We start from the raw sequence: 14,835 nt of genomic DNA, 5'->3' as shown, positions 1-14,835 counted from the left end.
CCTGGAGAACTGCGTTCTGCGTCTGTCTACGGCAAAAATCGCCTCTATAAGGAAAGATACCAGACGCGCTCTAAGGTTGGATACGATTCCTCTCAGGGTACTCGCCCGGATTGTGGGACTCCTCTCCTCCTCCATACAAGCGGTATTTCCTGGCCCACTACACTACAGGGCCATGCAACGACTGAAGGCGAGATACGTACGCATCGGTCACTCATACGACCACTGGATCCCATTGTCAGCAGAAGTGAGGACGGAATTTCGATGGTGGTTATTTCACATACAAGCTTGGATTGGCAGAGCGATCTTTGGCTCTTCCTCCGGATCCGAACTGCGAAGCGGTGGATGAATCCCTGCATACGTGGCCCAGCCGTTCTCCACGATAGCAAGGGTGCTTCAATACACACGCACCCACTAGATATCGCTCCTGCTCATAACAACCCTCTGGCAGAGCCAACCGTGGTTCCCGGATCTCCTGGAGATGTCTCACGAAAACCCCCTACTACTCCCTACTTTCCCTCCACTTCTGACGGGACCTTGAGGGGAAGCCCATTCCCTCGTCCTGGAAGGACAACTGGTGCTAGTGGCCTGGACGATTTCAGGGGTTCCTGGTCAGTCCACGGCCTATCACAATCAACTAAAGACCTCCTATGGGACTCATGGGCTCCAGGCACCAGGAAACTTGGACGATCATATAGATCCTTTAACTTGATCAGATCTGCTATTTCGGCGGCACACGTTCCAGTACCAGGCAGACCAGTGGGTCAGGATCCACTGGTATGTCGGTTACTGCGGGGTGCCAAATTAACTAGACCCCCAGCACCCAAATACTCTAGCCTCTGGCAGGTGGATGTGGTGCTGGATTCCCTTAGTGGCTGGCCGGACAACCCCTATCTGTCAGTGAAACAACTTTCAGCCAAGCTGGCCCTTTTGTTATGTCTCGTCTCATTCCGACGGGTGTCAGACGTTAGAGCGTTCGATGTGGACGGTTTCTCTCTCACTCCAGAAGGAGTTACCTTTTCCATATCAAGGCGGACGAAATCAGATTCGTCTTTGGTGTCATACCCATACTTTGGGTCAGATCCCAAACTATGTGTTGTCAGGACACTATTGAGGTATACAGAAACCGCAGCTCCCCTTCGAAATAATTAGACGGGTCAACTCCTGATTTCTTACGTAAGGCCTCACGGACCAGTGTCTACGACAACACTGGCTAGATGGGTCCGCTGGCTATTATCGTTAGCAGGCGTTGAACCTGGCTTCGGAACGCACTCGGTCAGGGGGGTGGCAGCCTCCCAAGCCTTACGGCAGGCACCTCCCTAACCGGCATTATGCGCTGCGCGGATTGGACGCAAGAGAGTACATTTAGGACGTTTTACTTTAGGCAAACATCTCATGCTTCCTTCATATTAGTCAATTCGAAGCTTTAAAAATGCAAATATGAAGCCTCCTGTCATGTGGTAAAATTTAAGATTATATTAGCTTTAGTGTACTAATAATCTTAATTTTAGTAATGACAGGAGGCGAATATTTCCCGCCCTATAGGATCCCTCCCATGACTTACTCAAGTTGATCAGAATACGTCTTTTATGTTCAGGAAGACACGTACGATATATGGTTGTATGTTTAATACTTAGACATGTATCTTGAGAGGATTGTATAGGGTGAATAATTAGACATGTACCTTGGAATATGTTGTGTATATACTTATTAAATAACATTAATTTTGAATTAATATATTGATTTATTACTCATTCAGGCATCCATTGTTATGTCAGATTCTTAATGTTTATTGTATGCGGACAAATTATCACGCCAGAGTCCTTTCACCTTTTTCTTTTCTTGCAGTGTGAACGTCTTCTCAACAAGACAAAGATTCACCTTCCGTACCTCTACATCACGGAACTACTGGAGTTGGATATTCTGTTATGTTATTGAACTGTTGACGTTTAATTTGATTATGTTTTATAGTTGTTATTTGTTGTTTCGCTTCAAAGAAAGAGGAAGTGATGTCATAGACAGGGCCTTTTATGGGCATCATAACTTTTTTCTGATTGGTTGTTATGTTTCTATGCTGCTGGAGTTTTCAGTAAAGAAAGATATGCAAATATTCGCCTCCTGTCATTACTAAAATTAAGATTATTAGTACACTAAAGCTAATATAATCTTCAATTCTGAGTTGTACTTGTGCATAGACTGTATGTTTAATTGAAGATCGCAACATGGCCGCTACAATGTATCCAAGCACATAGATTACACAATACACCTACAGCAGTCATATATATTCTTCCTCAGAAGGAAGCTTAACTCGTTGGCACTAGACGTTTCATATGCACATACATGTTTATAATTCATTGGGCAGCCCATAAGCTTACAATAGCAATGACATTAATTTGACTGCTCACCATATGAATTTACATACCAGTACAGAGAAGTAATTCCTTCTGCTTTCCTTTTCTTGGTAGTTTGATGATTTTGCAAACACTAATTCACAGTAATGTGAGCGTATAGCAGCGCCAAGGGTCCTTTTAAGGTAGCTGAATTACCTCTGAAATGAATTTAAAAAAAAAAAAAATTTTTTAAAAAGGACAGGAAGTGTTTAGAATGCATCAAAAACCCAATTTATATTCAACAAGGAAAAACACAGAGGTTGAAAAGGAAAAAAAATCACAACAATTCATAATTTAAACACATGTAATCTTCAAAGGTATTCTTTAGGTAAGTCATACAATTAAATCTACAAATTGTGCAAGAGAAACTGTCAATATGTGTGTACATTATATTTACTACATACATATTACACATATACATGCACAGTTAATAAATACTACTGCTTACTCCTACTTAGAAAGCAATAACACCGAGCTTAATAAAAACAAAGATGAATTCAAAAGCTATAAGATCTTATTTTACAGTAAAAACATACATTATCCATCTCCTGTGTTCAAAACATTGTTAGAATGCATATGACCAGGTTCTTACTAAATGCCCAATTCCAGCTAACTTACTATTAGAAAGTATCAAACACAACACACAGTCTATACTATTAAAGGAACACTCCAGGTACCATAACCACTGTAACTCATGTAGTGATTATGGTGACAGGAGTGCCCTGGCTCTGTCCCATGGTGAAATGTCAAACAGTACTAAAACGGTTTCACAACTAACCTAGGTTCCTCGGGGGCCTAGGTTGATGCATGAAAACACATAAATATGACACTGTTTATAAGGTCTTTCTGAGGACCATAACATTAGTGGCTTAGTTGCAGAATTAATTAACTGAAAGCATCAGCTGTTGCATTCAGTCAATGAATTGTCTACAAAAAGCACAGGGCAAGCAACTCACTAGATGTGTTTGTGCTATACTCTAAGAACTAGGAACCTGCAGAGAGCACTGAAACAGTGCTCCCTGCATTGTCTGCCCTTAGTTGGTCAGCCTGCTGGATTGGCAAACAAAATGGCCAGGTTGACCTGTCAGTAAGTTAAGGCAGATCGATTCCCTTTGGGCAACATAGGTGACCTTTAAGCCCCCACACCACGTCTAGATTCACAGGAGCCTGATTTTGGGACCTTTGACACAGTTTGACGACTTCATATGGCACAGCCCTCTAGACTCCTGGTACCATAACAACTACAGTATGTATGCTTCCTAGACTGCCTCTTTAAAGCTTATCAGTCACTAGAGATGCAATCTTTATGAAACAGTGATCAGGTCTGCTCTGGAACTTTACTGAAATGCCAATGCAATCTAAAGATACCATAATACAAAGTAGGGACTTTGTTTTATGGTAAATCTGAGGCTGGCAAAAGGCAGGGCTCTGTTGTCAACTCTTGCCCAATCCTAGCAATTGTCACAAGTGAAGACTGTGGGATTCAGACATTGATCTATCGAGGCTCCTGCGGGATCCTTTATAGATCGCAATGATTTCCTCTTGCGCATGCACAAGAGTACGGCACAGGTGGCAAAATGAATCCAGGAGCTGAGCAAAGATGGTGGCCGCAAGGGACATCTTCAGGTAAGTACAATCACCTTCGTAGCCACCACACGATCAATGGATATTTCACTTTCAGTATTAAGGGGTTAAGGAGCATGACCGTGAGACACAAAACATTGCCTATTACAGTTTACGATTAGACACATACTCATACCTCCCAACATTTGAATGGAACACTTAAATTTTAAGTGTGACAGAGTGTGGCCAGGGGCAGGGCTGTTCAGAGAAATTTTAGGGGACTTACGAATAACACATTTTATGCAGATAAAATTTAATTTAGAACAGTAACGGATTTATCTTCTTTACACAGGCTGAATTCTAAACACATTTATTGTAGTATAAAGACACATTACTGTGAGCTTTATTGCTGTGGAGCTCTGCTCTACACTCACACATGCCAACAATAAAGAGCTCATACAAAAAAAGAGTGACATTATGGTAGAAAATAGGGACAGAGAGACGAGTGTCAAAAATAGAGAATGTCCCTCCTCTATAGGGACACTTGGAAGGTATCCAAGCCATACTTGCAAACATGAGCAATTATTAAATATCCGTTAAATTACTGCAGAAGCAGTTTTGCTTTTCAAGAAAGTTTATTGCTGCAAGGACTTTTTTCACAGAGCAGTACCCCCTAGCAGGAATTTGCTTCTACAAAGGTAGTTACCTTATAGAACCAAATTTCTGCTTGGTGGTACTGCCAATTCACCTGCGCACCAACATACATGTATTTCACAATCCCCTACAGTTACATGCCCCCCTACCTCTCTCCCTCCACTAGGCGTCCTCCTGCTAAGCATAACAAAATTCATCTTCTTCCAACATCTTGATGAACACTGTGGCCTTTCTTGAAAGACAAGCATCTTTTCCTGTAGCAATAAGCATATGAGTCATAAGCGGCAGGCTTACAAGCTCCATCTGCTTCTCTGCTCCAACTAAATGAGCACACACCTCATCTAACCTCAGCAGAAAACCTGATCAACGGACAGATATGATTCTTGAATCATATCATTTGTTAAGCAATTTGCTGGTTGCAAGCTGGTCCGACCAAGGTTCATTAAATTTTGTCTTGTTGAGCCAACTATGCATGCTCGCTGGTTGTACACGTCAGGCACGGTCACAAACTCCACACATTGGAGATTTTATGATGATGCAATCAGAGGATGTGAATTTTAACTATTACTCAGCAGTCAACCGTTTTTGCTCAGGTACCCATTCGTAAATATGAATGCAAAAAAAAATTATAAATAAAATAAAAAAAAGAAGCTCTGAAACTACGCATGCAGAACAGTTAAAAGTTTAACACACTGGGGCGGGGGCGGGCGGCCATGCTGACAGGCTGCAGGTCACCTCAGCTCCTGAGGAAAATGGCTATTTCTGGCTAGAAACCGGCCTCCTAAAGCTGGTAACACCCTGGAAATCCGTGGAACAAGACCCTGAAGTGTCCCAGTGCAGCTGGAGCTCCTGAAACCGGGTGATTCTGGGTCCTGGTGAGATGCTCGGGGACTTGGGACTGAGGCCTACCCGGGAGGGGAGTGGGGCGGACGGCCGCTGCCTCGCTTTCCGTCCCGGCCACTACTACCAAGCGACTGACCTGGGGCCTGCCCGGCTCCGTTCACCCCCCTTTGGACCGGGGGGGATATCCCGGTCCCCACAGGGGAGATGGCTGCCTGGCTAATCCGGAGCTGCAACACCGGAGCGAACCGGCTCACCCTCTAAGATGGCCGCCGACACAACTGCCCCACATGGCATGGGAGGCAGGAGACCTAAGCTACAAGAACACAGTACCACACAGGACTCCCCAGTCCCAGGACCAAGCTGCATATGAGCCATCACCAGGAACAGCAAGCACCTCGGAAATGCCCGACACGACAAGCTCACTTACCCCACCATATGGTCCCAGGGTTCAAAAGACCGCAACACCCTGCTATGAGTCAGATTCAGACCCTGCTAGCAGACCAGCTCCATCTAACTGGCCACGGACCCAGAGACTCACTATACCACGACAACCTGCAGGAAAGTGAGGTACCCCTGACAGACATTGGCTGAATGGGACCCCAGACCAATACTGCCAAGGATGCATTGCAGAAGCCCATGTGGGGCAAGGGGAGAAAGCGCAGAGCAAAGTACCTACCAGACTTACACCCACTCTTTCTTAAGACTCCACTCCCAGTGGTATTTTATCTATGTTCTATGCCTCAGTTTTGTTTTATAATCCACTGTTAGCATTGACATACTACTACTCAGTTGTAACTAAGCCTACTTACATGTATCCATGCGTTACTTGTGACATCGATATAATAGAGTATATACTGATTAAGCCTAAACACAGTTTGTTTAAACTTACTCTTAGAAAAGCAGATTACTTAAGCCTGACAACAGAAAAAAAAAATGTGCCTGTTAATCTTATGTCCCACTTGTTTAGCTGAGAAAAGCCTGAGGACTGCTTTCGGGGCACCTCATGCATGCTTGTACCATTTATATGCACTACAAAAAATAAAGAATAAAAAAAGTTTAACACACTGGAAGTGATCCATTCCTTTAAATTCAACTTCATTATCTGATATAATACGTTTGAATTCAAATGCTTTATCAGAAGTGGGTATTCTTAATATATCATTTTGGATGGTGCTGGCATTAATTTCACATTGAAACCTATTTACTTTCTCCTAGAATTACATTAAATTCATATTAAAATCTACTTATCTGTCACTGTTCCCACAGAAACTGCATAAAGAGTAATTCACGTTGTGTAGCATTAACAATACAAGCTGTACATGAAATTGCCTTATCAGCTTGACGGGAGATTTCTAGAGAATATGTCAACATTGACAACTGATATTACTGGCGCTTAAAGCAAGCACAAGGAGTGACTAAATGCACACAGATTTGTATGTCAACATTTTAAGAATGATGGATGATGTGTAAAATAAATAAAAATCCTTATAATAATATTGCAAAAATTGTGTCTTGAAGGTACTGTAAATCATGAACAAAATAACTTTTTAGATAAGAATAAATATATTAGAATGATACTATATCCATGTCAGATGTTTTTATCCAAATATAGTGGGTTTTTTTTTTGTCTCAGCATGCAAGTGGGAACACAGTGTACTAATAAAGAAAAACTCCTACAAAATCTCAGTGTACTCATTTGATTGACTTTGTATTTTTTAGATTGTTCAACTTCCAAGACCAAGTCTCCTTCATGTTTTCAAAATCACAATCTGCCTACTGAACTTTAAAAACTTATTGAGAAAAGATTTTACCCATCATTTAAGGTCAGCATCGCTGAACCAGAAAAGTTCTCTAAATTAGATGTGCTTTCAGTTTGGCTTCTCTAGCATTAAATATAAAATTTACTTTCAACGCTTACTTTTGTAAATAACCCTGTATGTCTTAAGCAGAGAATTAAAAAGAACACAATATTATAAAAACCACAAAGTCAAGATATTATTTCAGCGTTGAGTTTGTCTATGAAAACTGCTCATTATGGGGTTATGAAGATGCCAAGTATTGACTGGAGATACCATAGAGATACTAATCTTAATAAGGTTAGTATAAAATATATAAACTTGCAGAGTCATCACAAATGCAGGAACACTAAATATATCTGTATCTTTGTTACTTTAAAAGAACACTACAACTATATTAGGAACACAAACCTGCATTTTGTTTTTTGTTTTTGAATTTTCAATATATAATTTTTATTGATTTACAAAAAAACAAAGAAATCGGTAAAAGGTAACAAACATTGAGGAAGTATCCTCATTTGAAAAACAGTTGTATAAACATATGTATGTTATAGAATCTACATCAAAATTATTGACATTTGAGTATTATTAAGTAACAAACGACATAAACATATGTAAATCTTCCGGACCAGCTTTGGTCACCTTTAAAACAAAGTATCATAGGATCAACTATAGTTATTCATATTTTAGGCTTGACAGTCATTAGAAAACCTTCTGTTAGAAGATGCATTGGTGTGTGCTGCTAAGCATGGTTTATGATAATAAAACATTCTGATAACAATGAGGTATTTGAGACTTTCAATTACTGAAACAATGCTTGCAATGGATATGCCCAGGGGTGGGCTCCTGTTTTGTTTTGTCAAACCGGCATTCTTAACGCTATGGTTGCCTAGTCCCTAATTCGATTTTGTGCCCCCCCACAGACATTAAAAAAAATAAATCCCACAAGTCATCATTAGCTCCCTAATTTTGTATCCTTATATGGGATTGCCACATTAGGATGTCAAATTAGGGGATCTATATTAGAGAACTTAATTTCTGGCAGAATTAAAAAAAGCCTGTTTAGCAGGCAGCTCCCTAATTAACAACAAATTTCCAGAAATTCCTACATAAGGAGTTAAAGGGACATTATAGTAACCAAAACAACTACAGCTTAATGTATTGGTTTTGGTGCGTATAATCATTATCTTAAGGCATTTTCATGCAAACACTGCCTTTAAAGAGAAAAGGGAGTGTTTACATTGCCTCTTAGGGACACCTCCTGTGGCCACTCCTAAGATAGCTGCTAGAGGTGCTTCCTAGGGCAGTGCTGCCATTCAGTGTCTCCACCCTCTGCATGGATACACTGAACTTTCCTCTTAGAGATACATTACAGTTTGGAGAAGGAGGACATGATCAACAGTGTCAAAGGCAGCAGAGGTCAAGAAGAATTAGTATGGCGTGGTGGCCTTTGGATTTAGCTGTGATTAGGTAATTTGTAACTTTAATAAGAGCAGTATCAATAGGTTGGAGGGGGCGAAAGCCAGATTAGGCAGTGAGTCATAGGAGTAAAGACAAGTCTTTCAAGAAGCTTTGAGGAAAAAGGAAGCAGGGATATGGGACGATAGTTCGAAGGGGAAGTTGGGTCTAGGGATGGCTTTTTTAGGATGGGTACGACAGTAGCATGCTTAGGGGGCAGCAAGGACAGCACCAGCTGAAAAAGAGCAATATAGGATGTGTGTTAAGGATGGTACAAGACAAGGGGAAAGAGATCTGATAAGGTGGGAAGGTACTGGATCAAGCTGACAGGTACTTGTATGCTACGTTCTACTTGTGCTTGGACAGCGAGGAATACGATGAATATTAAAGGGACACTATAGTTAGCACAACAACTACAGCTTACTGTATTTGTTATGGCGAGTAGAATCATTCCCTTCAGGCTTTTTGCAGTAAACACTTTTGTTTCAAAGAAAATGCAGTGTTTACATTACAGCCTATTGACTCCACTGGCCACTCCTCAGATGGCTACTATAGGTGCTTCCTGGGGCAGTGCTGCCATTCAGTCTCCACCCTCTGCATGGAGACACTGAACTTTCCTCATAGAAATGCATGAATCAATGCATCTCCATGAGGAGATGCTGATTGACCAGGGCGGAGTTTGACTTGTGTTGGCGCTGCCCGTGATCTGCCTCCTTGACAGTCTTATGGGAAAGCATTGTTAGAGGCTTTTGTTCAACACTTCAAATTAAATCAGTTAAGCAGGCAGATCAGGGGCAGAACCAGCAGCAGCAGAATGGAACACAAGTAAAATTTTACTATATTTAGGGGGGTTAGATGGTGGTTTTAACACTAGAGGGTCAGGAATACAAGTTGTTGTTCCTGACCCTATAGTGTTCCTCTAAGCAATAAAAACTGCTCAGAAAGAGCGAGAAAGAAACAACCTCTCCAGTTTACAGTATGCTTTCAACCAAAACAAATCCAGAGTTGTACATATCCCATAAACCTATGCTATGGATTAAGGGATAGGAAAGCACTCCTACTGAAAGTGATAGTATTGACTAAAATACTGGTCTCTGTGGACAGCACATCAATCTCTAATCACATCGCATTAAAAAGGTGGGGAATACCACAGAATGGACTATAGCTTATACAGTTCATTTTGGAAATATATATCATTTTTGTTTGCCGAACACCTCATCAATCCAATTCAATCCCTCTTCTAGAAATAGAGGGTGGTGACAGATTAGTCCTACCATGATGCATGGACAGGTGACTCTAAATAAAACATTTAGTCATTGTAAGTCTTGCTGGCAACTATAATTAAATTGAGAAAAGAATCATCTGTATGTGCTTTAAACCTGGATTACAGGACTTCACCAAAAAAAAAAAAAAAACAACACAGAAAGAGAAAACTTAGTTATCATCCTTGCAATAATAGAAAACAAGATCGATTTCTAGGGAAATTGTTAAAAATAAATTGCAAACAAATGTCTAGGTGGCTTGCGTTCATGGTTTGACCAGTAAATCAATTTGACAGGAAGTATGGATATCATTCCAGTAGGAATTCGAGTAGATATGATATGTAGAAGCTGCTAGAGACGTGAAAAAGAAAGACAAAGCAAGTGTACAAAGTCATCAAGCTTAATCTCAATGGGCTGGCCTGAGTGCTGTGGTCCTTTAGCTTTAACCCTGCAATATAAAGCAATGCTGTTTAATAGATGTGGCAAGGCTTACACTGAAGAATTAAACACTCCTCTAATTGCCGTCTTCCTGCCACTAGGGGCACTAACCGCTCTGAGAACCGAGTCAAACTTCGATACATCCATGCAGTAATACACCCATGCAGCTTTGCTCTATAAATTTATAGAAAAACAAAACAAGACTGGCTGAGTGTTTCCAGCTCAGTTTTGTATATTTGTTTATTTTTCTTCTATAAAATGCTTGCTGGTTTAACAGAGATTTATAATTTAACAGAGTGACAGACAAACTGTTGAATTGAAAACCTGAATAGATACCACTACAGAGGGGTATGTTGTAGAATTCTTGGGACAGGTGTGTTATTACAGAGCATTTAAAAGTTGGAGGATGTCAGAAGAATCAGAGTAGAAGGTTAGCAGGGAGGGGGAGCGAGTGATGGTCGGTCCTTTATGTTCCATAAGCACAAGTGGAAAGATTGACTGGCGAATGAAAGTGGGGTGAAGAAAGGAGCAGCATGAAATGTATTACTAACGCAGAGGCTTTGGGATGTTGATGGGATTGTGATGTTCGACATTGTGAGAGATTTTAAGGGAGATCAGGAAGTTTTAAATTTCTTCTTGGATGGCCTATCATAACCTTAAAGGGACTATAGTGACCTGAACAACTTTAGCTTAATGAAGCAGTGTATAGAACATGCCCCTGCAGCCTCTCTGCTCAATCCTCTGCCATTTAGGAGTTAAATCCCTTTGTTTATGAACCCTAGTCACACCTCCCTGCATGTGACTTGCACAGCCTTCCATAAACACTTCCTGTAAAGAGAGCCCTATTCAGGCTTTCTTTATTGCAAGTTCTGTTTAATTAAGATTTTCTTATCCCCGGCTATGTTAATAGCTTGCTAGACCCTGCAAGAGCCTCCTGTATGTGAATTAAGTTCAATTTAGAGATTGAGATACAATTATTTAAGGTAAATTACATCTGTTTGAAAGTGAAACCAGTTTTTTTTCATGCAGGCTCTGTCAATCATAGCCAGGGGAGGTGTGGCTAGGGCTGCATAAACAGAAACAAAGTGATTTAACTCCTAAATGACAGTGAATTGAGCAGTGAAATTGCAGGGGAATGATCTATACACTAAAACTGCTTTATTTAGCTAAAGTAATTTAGGTGACTATAGTGTTCATTTCAGACCAATATTAACCAGTACAAGATGCTAGAGAGGGCGACAGATCTGTGAAGAGGTAGATTAGCGTTTGGGTTAAACACAGATGAGACATGATGTACACAAATGTTGGAGAGAAGCAGAATACAACGAGAAGCATTTTCAAAAAGGTATTATTTAAAGGTATTATTTTATCCTAAAACAAAAAAAACAAATGATGAGAAATGCAAAAACCCCAAATTTGATAATGTCAATTTAAGAGATAATAATAAGCTCAAAACTGGCCCGGCCTTCCAAAAAATATCTGCCCCAGCAATGCTCATTATACTGATCAACCAATGATAACCCTAATATTTTATTTTTAGAAAATAAGAATATATAAATCTAAAGTTTTGCCATTGTAATCTGTAACTATAATAAAATAAATACATAAAAAATATTGCCCCTGAATCCATAATTATATTTCGCTCCCATCTGCACTGTCCAACTGGATCTGTGAGAACTGGAAACACTCGATAATTTTCCCCACTGTCTCCAAATTGTTCTTCATTGCTCAAGGAAAAAACAAAAACAAAGTCATAGCTATTCACGCCTAGTGCTAATTAGTTAGGGACAGACCCACACTGGGTGTATGCAGACAATCAATAAAAATGCACCACATGAGGGGCGGGGCCTGACGGCCAACCTGACCGGTCGCAAGCAGAGTGAGCTCCGACCGGGAATCTCAGAAATAGCCCCAAAAGCAACTCTTTAATCAAAACAATCGACATCTGAGAGCTGGAAACAGCCTACAATACGCTGTGCCTCAATCCAGAGCTCCACGAACGCAAACCAAGCAAAGTAAGCCCGCAAAGCTATTGCGGCCTACCTGGGGGTGAAAATGTGAGAGAGGCAGCCGCTCTCCTTGCTCGATCCCCTGCAGGAACAAGCAGACACAGGTCAGAGACCTGCTCCCCCCCCCCCCCCCACCCCGCCGGTGGGGGTCATCCCAGCCTTATCACTCCACATACGGAGGTACCAGTGGTCCCGCAAACGAGCAAGTTACAACTCAAACCTCTCCACCTCAAACTACCCAAGATGGCGGACGCCAGGCCTCTATCCTTACCACGAGGCTCGACAGAATCGACACTCATGAAACTAGACAAAATATTAGAGGAATTCTGGCGAAGGATCGAGGTGAGGCAGCGGAGAGCAAACTCGCACCACCCCTCGCCCCCGGCAGACCAGCGGCACGTGCCGACCCCACAGAGGAGGAACGGCTTCGCATCCAGGCACCGCAATAGAACACGACCCGAGCGGTCAGCTCCAGGGGGTAAGTCAGCTCACGGAGCCCCCCCACAGAAACCCCCTTCCAAAAGTGGACTTAAACAACACCGCTGGGAGGCACATAGCCCAAGCTCCAGTGCCAAACGGAGCTCCCCGAACCTACCAAGAATCTACCTTCATGCCGCATGGACTGGGGACCGGGTTTGGAGGGGAAAAGTGGCAACAAGACACGGAGCCCAAGGGGGTCCCATTCATCTTGTATACCCCAACTATAGCCTGGAAAAGAACTGCATTCAGTGGCCCACCAGAGGCATTGGCTGAAACTACCTACCTGCCGACCCGGATCAGGCGCCAGAAGAAATGGACCTGTTGACTACCCTTAATGCTCTGACTCGAATTAGACCCACTAAAGGAGGTGCTGATTGCCCACGTTATAAAACTTTTTTTTTTTTTTCATTTTTGTTCCCCCTTGGGATCTAGTATGCGCAGTCCACCTCACCGACCAGTGGGGCCAGCTGACCACAGCCTCAGACTCACCATCCAAGTTATGATTCCATCTGTTGTACTATAAATTTCATTGATGATGTGGTACTCTGGGTGCTGTAGCATACACTTAGCCAGGGCAACTAGCGTCTTATTACTAGACATTGGGGCACGTTATACCGCCACAATAAGTTAAAACCAAGAATAGCTGTGATTCTTGATTCGCCTATCTGAGGCGGACGGCACACCACACTATGCGGGGGCAACCCAGGAAATAATCTGAATGGCAATGCTACACAGGCCCACTCAAACGGCTCCCACTAGAACACAGCAGCCATCTATACTCATATCTATTACAAACCAGCAAACCACTCAGATAATAGTGTTATAGCCCATATCACACCACAGAAGAGCCACACAAGTAGCTATACATGAGAGCCTGTACCAAAATAATCTTGAACAATGTTGTTATCCTGTAATACAAGCATGTAATATAAAGACGTACTTATCAATGTAAAGCCCTACTCATAACGCTAAGCTCGAATACATATGTTAAAAAAGTGCAAGAATCTCATGCCACTACCTAACCTTGTATGCATATGCTAATGTGCGCTGTTGTGGCGTTGTGACACAGTTTTGTACCTTCCTGCACAATTAAAATAAAGAATTAAAAAAAAAATAAAAAAAAATAAATAAATGCACCACATATTAGCGCTGGTAACAGGAAAGAACATGAAATGCACTAAACATTTATTGGCATACATTCCGAAGACCAGTGTTCAATATTATTTCAGGAATGTTACTTTCTTGAATAATCCTTACGGAATGCTGTGGTCTTCAAGATTATATATGCTGCCACATGTTCCCACAAGCTTTGTATAGAAGCAAATGTAATTCCACCAATAACATGCAAAAATAACTTTACAAACGTTTTATTCCAAAAGAGAAATTCATTATTTGTAGCCCTTGGAATCCTCTGAAAATGGAATACTGTTTAGGTTACTTGTATTGTTTCCATGAACAGTGTTTAACCCCTTAAGGACTGGACTTTTTTTGCGATGTTGTACATTTGCGACCAGGCATCTTTTTGACACTTTTGTGGTGTTTGTGTTTAGCTGTAATTTTCCGCTCTCTCATTTACTGTTCCCATACAAATTATATATTGTTTTTTTCAGGACAAAAGGGGCTTTCTTTACATACCATTATTTATATAATCTCATCTAATTTAATTTAAAAAAAAATGAAAAAATATGATGAAAAATTGAAAAAAATACACGTTTTTTGAATTTTATGTGAAAAATCTTTTACTCATCTACAAAAGCGAATGAAAAAAACTGCTAAATAGATTCAAAATGTTGTCCTGAGTTCAAAAATACCCAGTGTTTACATGCTTTTTGCTTTTTTTTTTGCATGTTATAGGGCTATAAGTACAAGTAGGATATTGCGGTTTCAAAACATACATTTTTAAAATGTATCAATAGTGACATTGTAACACTGTTATCTGTCATAA

General features: G+C 41.1%; 1 protein-coding gene across 1 annotated transcript in view; it reads right to left on the bottom strand.

The window, feature by feature from the left end:
- The window catches only part of OSBPL3 (oxysterol binding protein like 3), a 189,444-nt gene that overhangs the window by 133,394 nt on the left and 41,215 nt on the right, over positions 1 to 14,835 (bottom strand). Inside the window, exon 2 of the mRNA XM_063452364.1 lies at positions 2,420 to 2,545. The gene's annotated coding sequence lies outside the window, so the exon portion shown is untranslated. The remainder of the gene's footprint in view (positions 1 to 2,419; positions 2,546 to 14,835) is intronic.

This window comes from Pelobates fuscus, chromosome 4 (assembly GCF_036172605.1).
Source record: "Pelobates fuscus isolate aPelFus1 chromosome 4, aPelFus1.pri, whole genome shotgun sequence".
Taxonomy (NCBI): Eukaryota; Metazoa; Chordata; class Amphibia; order Anura; family Pelobatidae; genus Pelobates; species Pelobates fuscus.
Note: the sequence above shows the minus strand (reverse complement) of the source record. Positions and strands in the feature narration are given on the sequence as shown.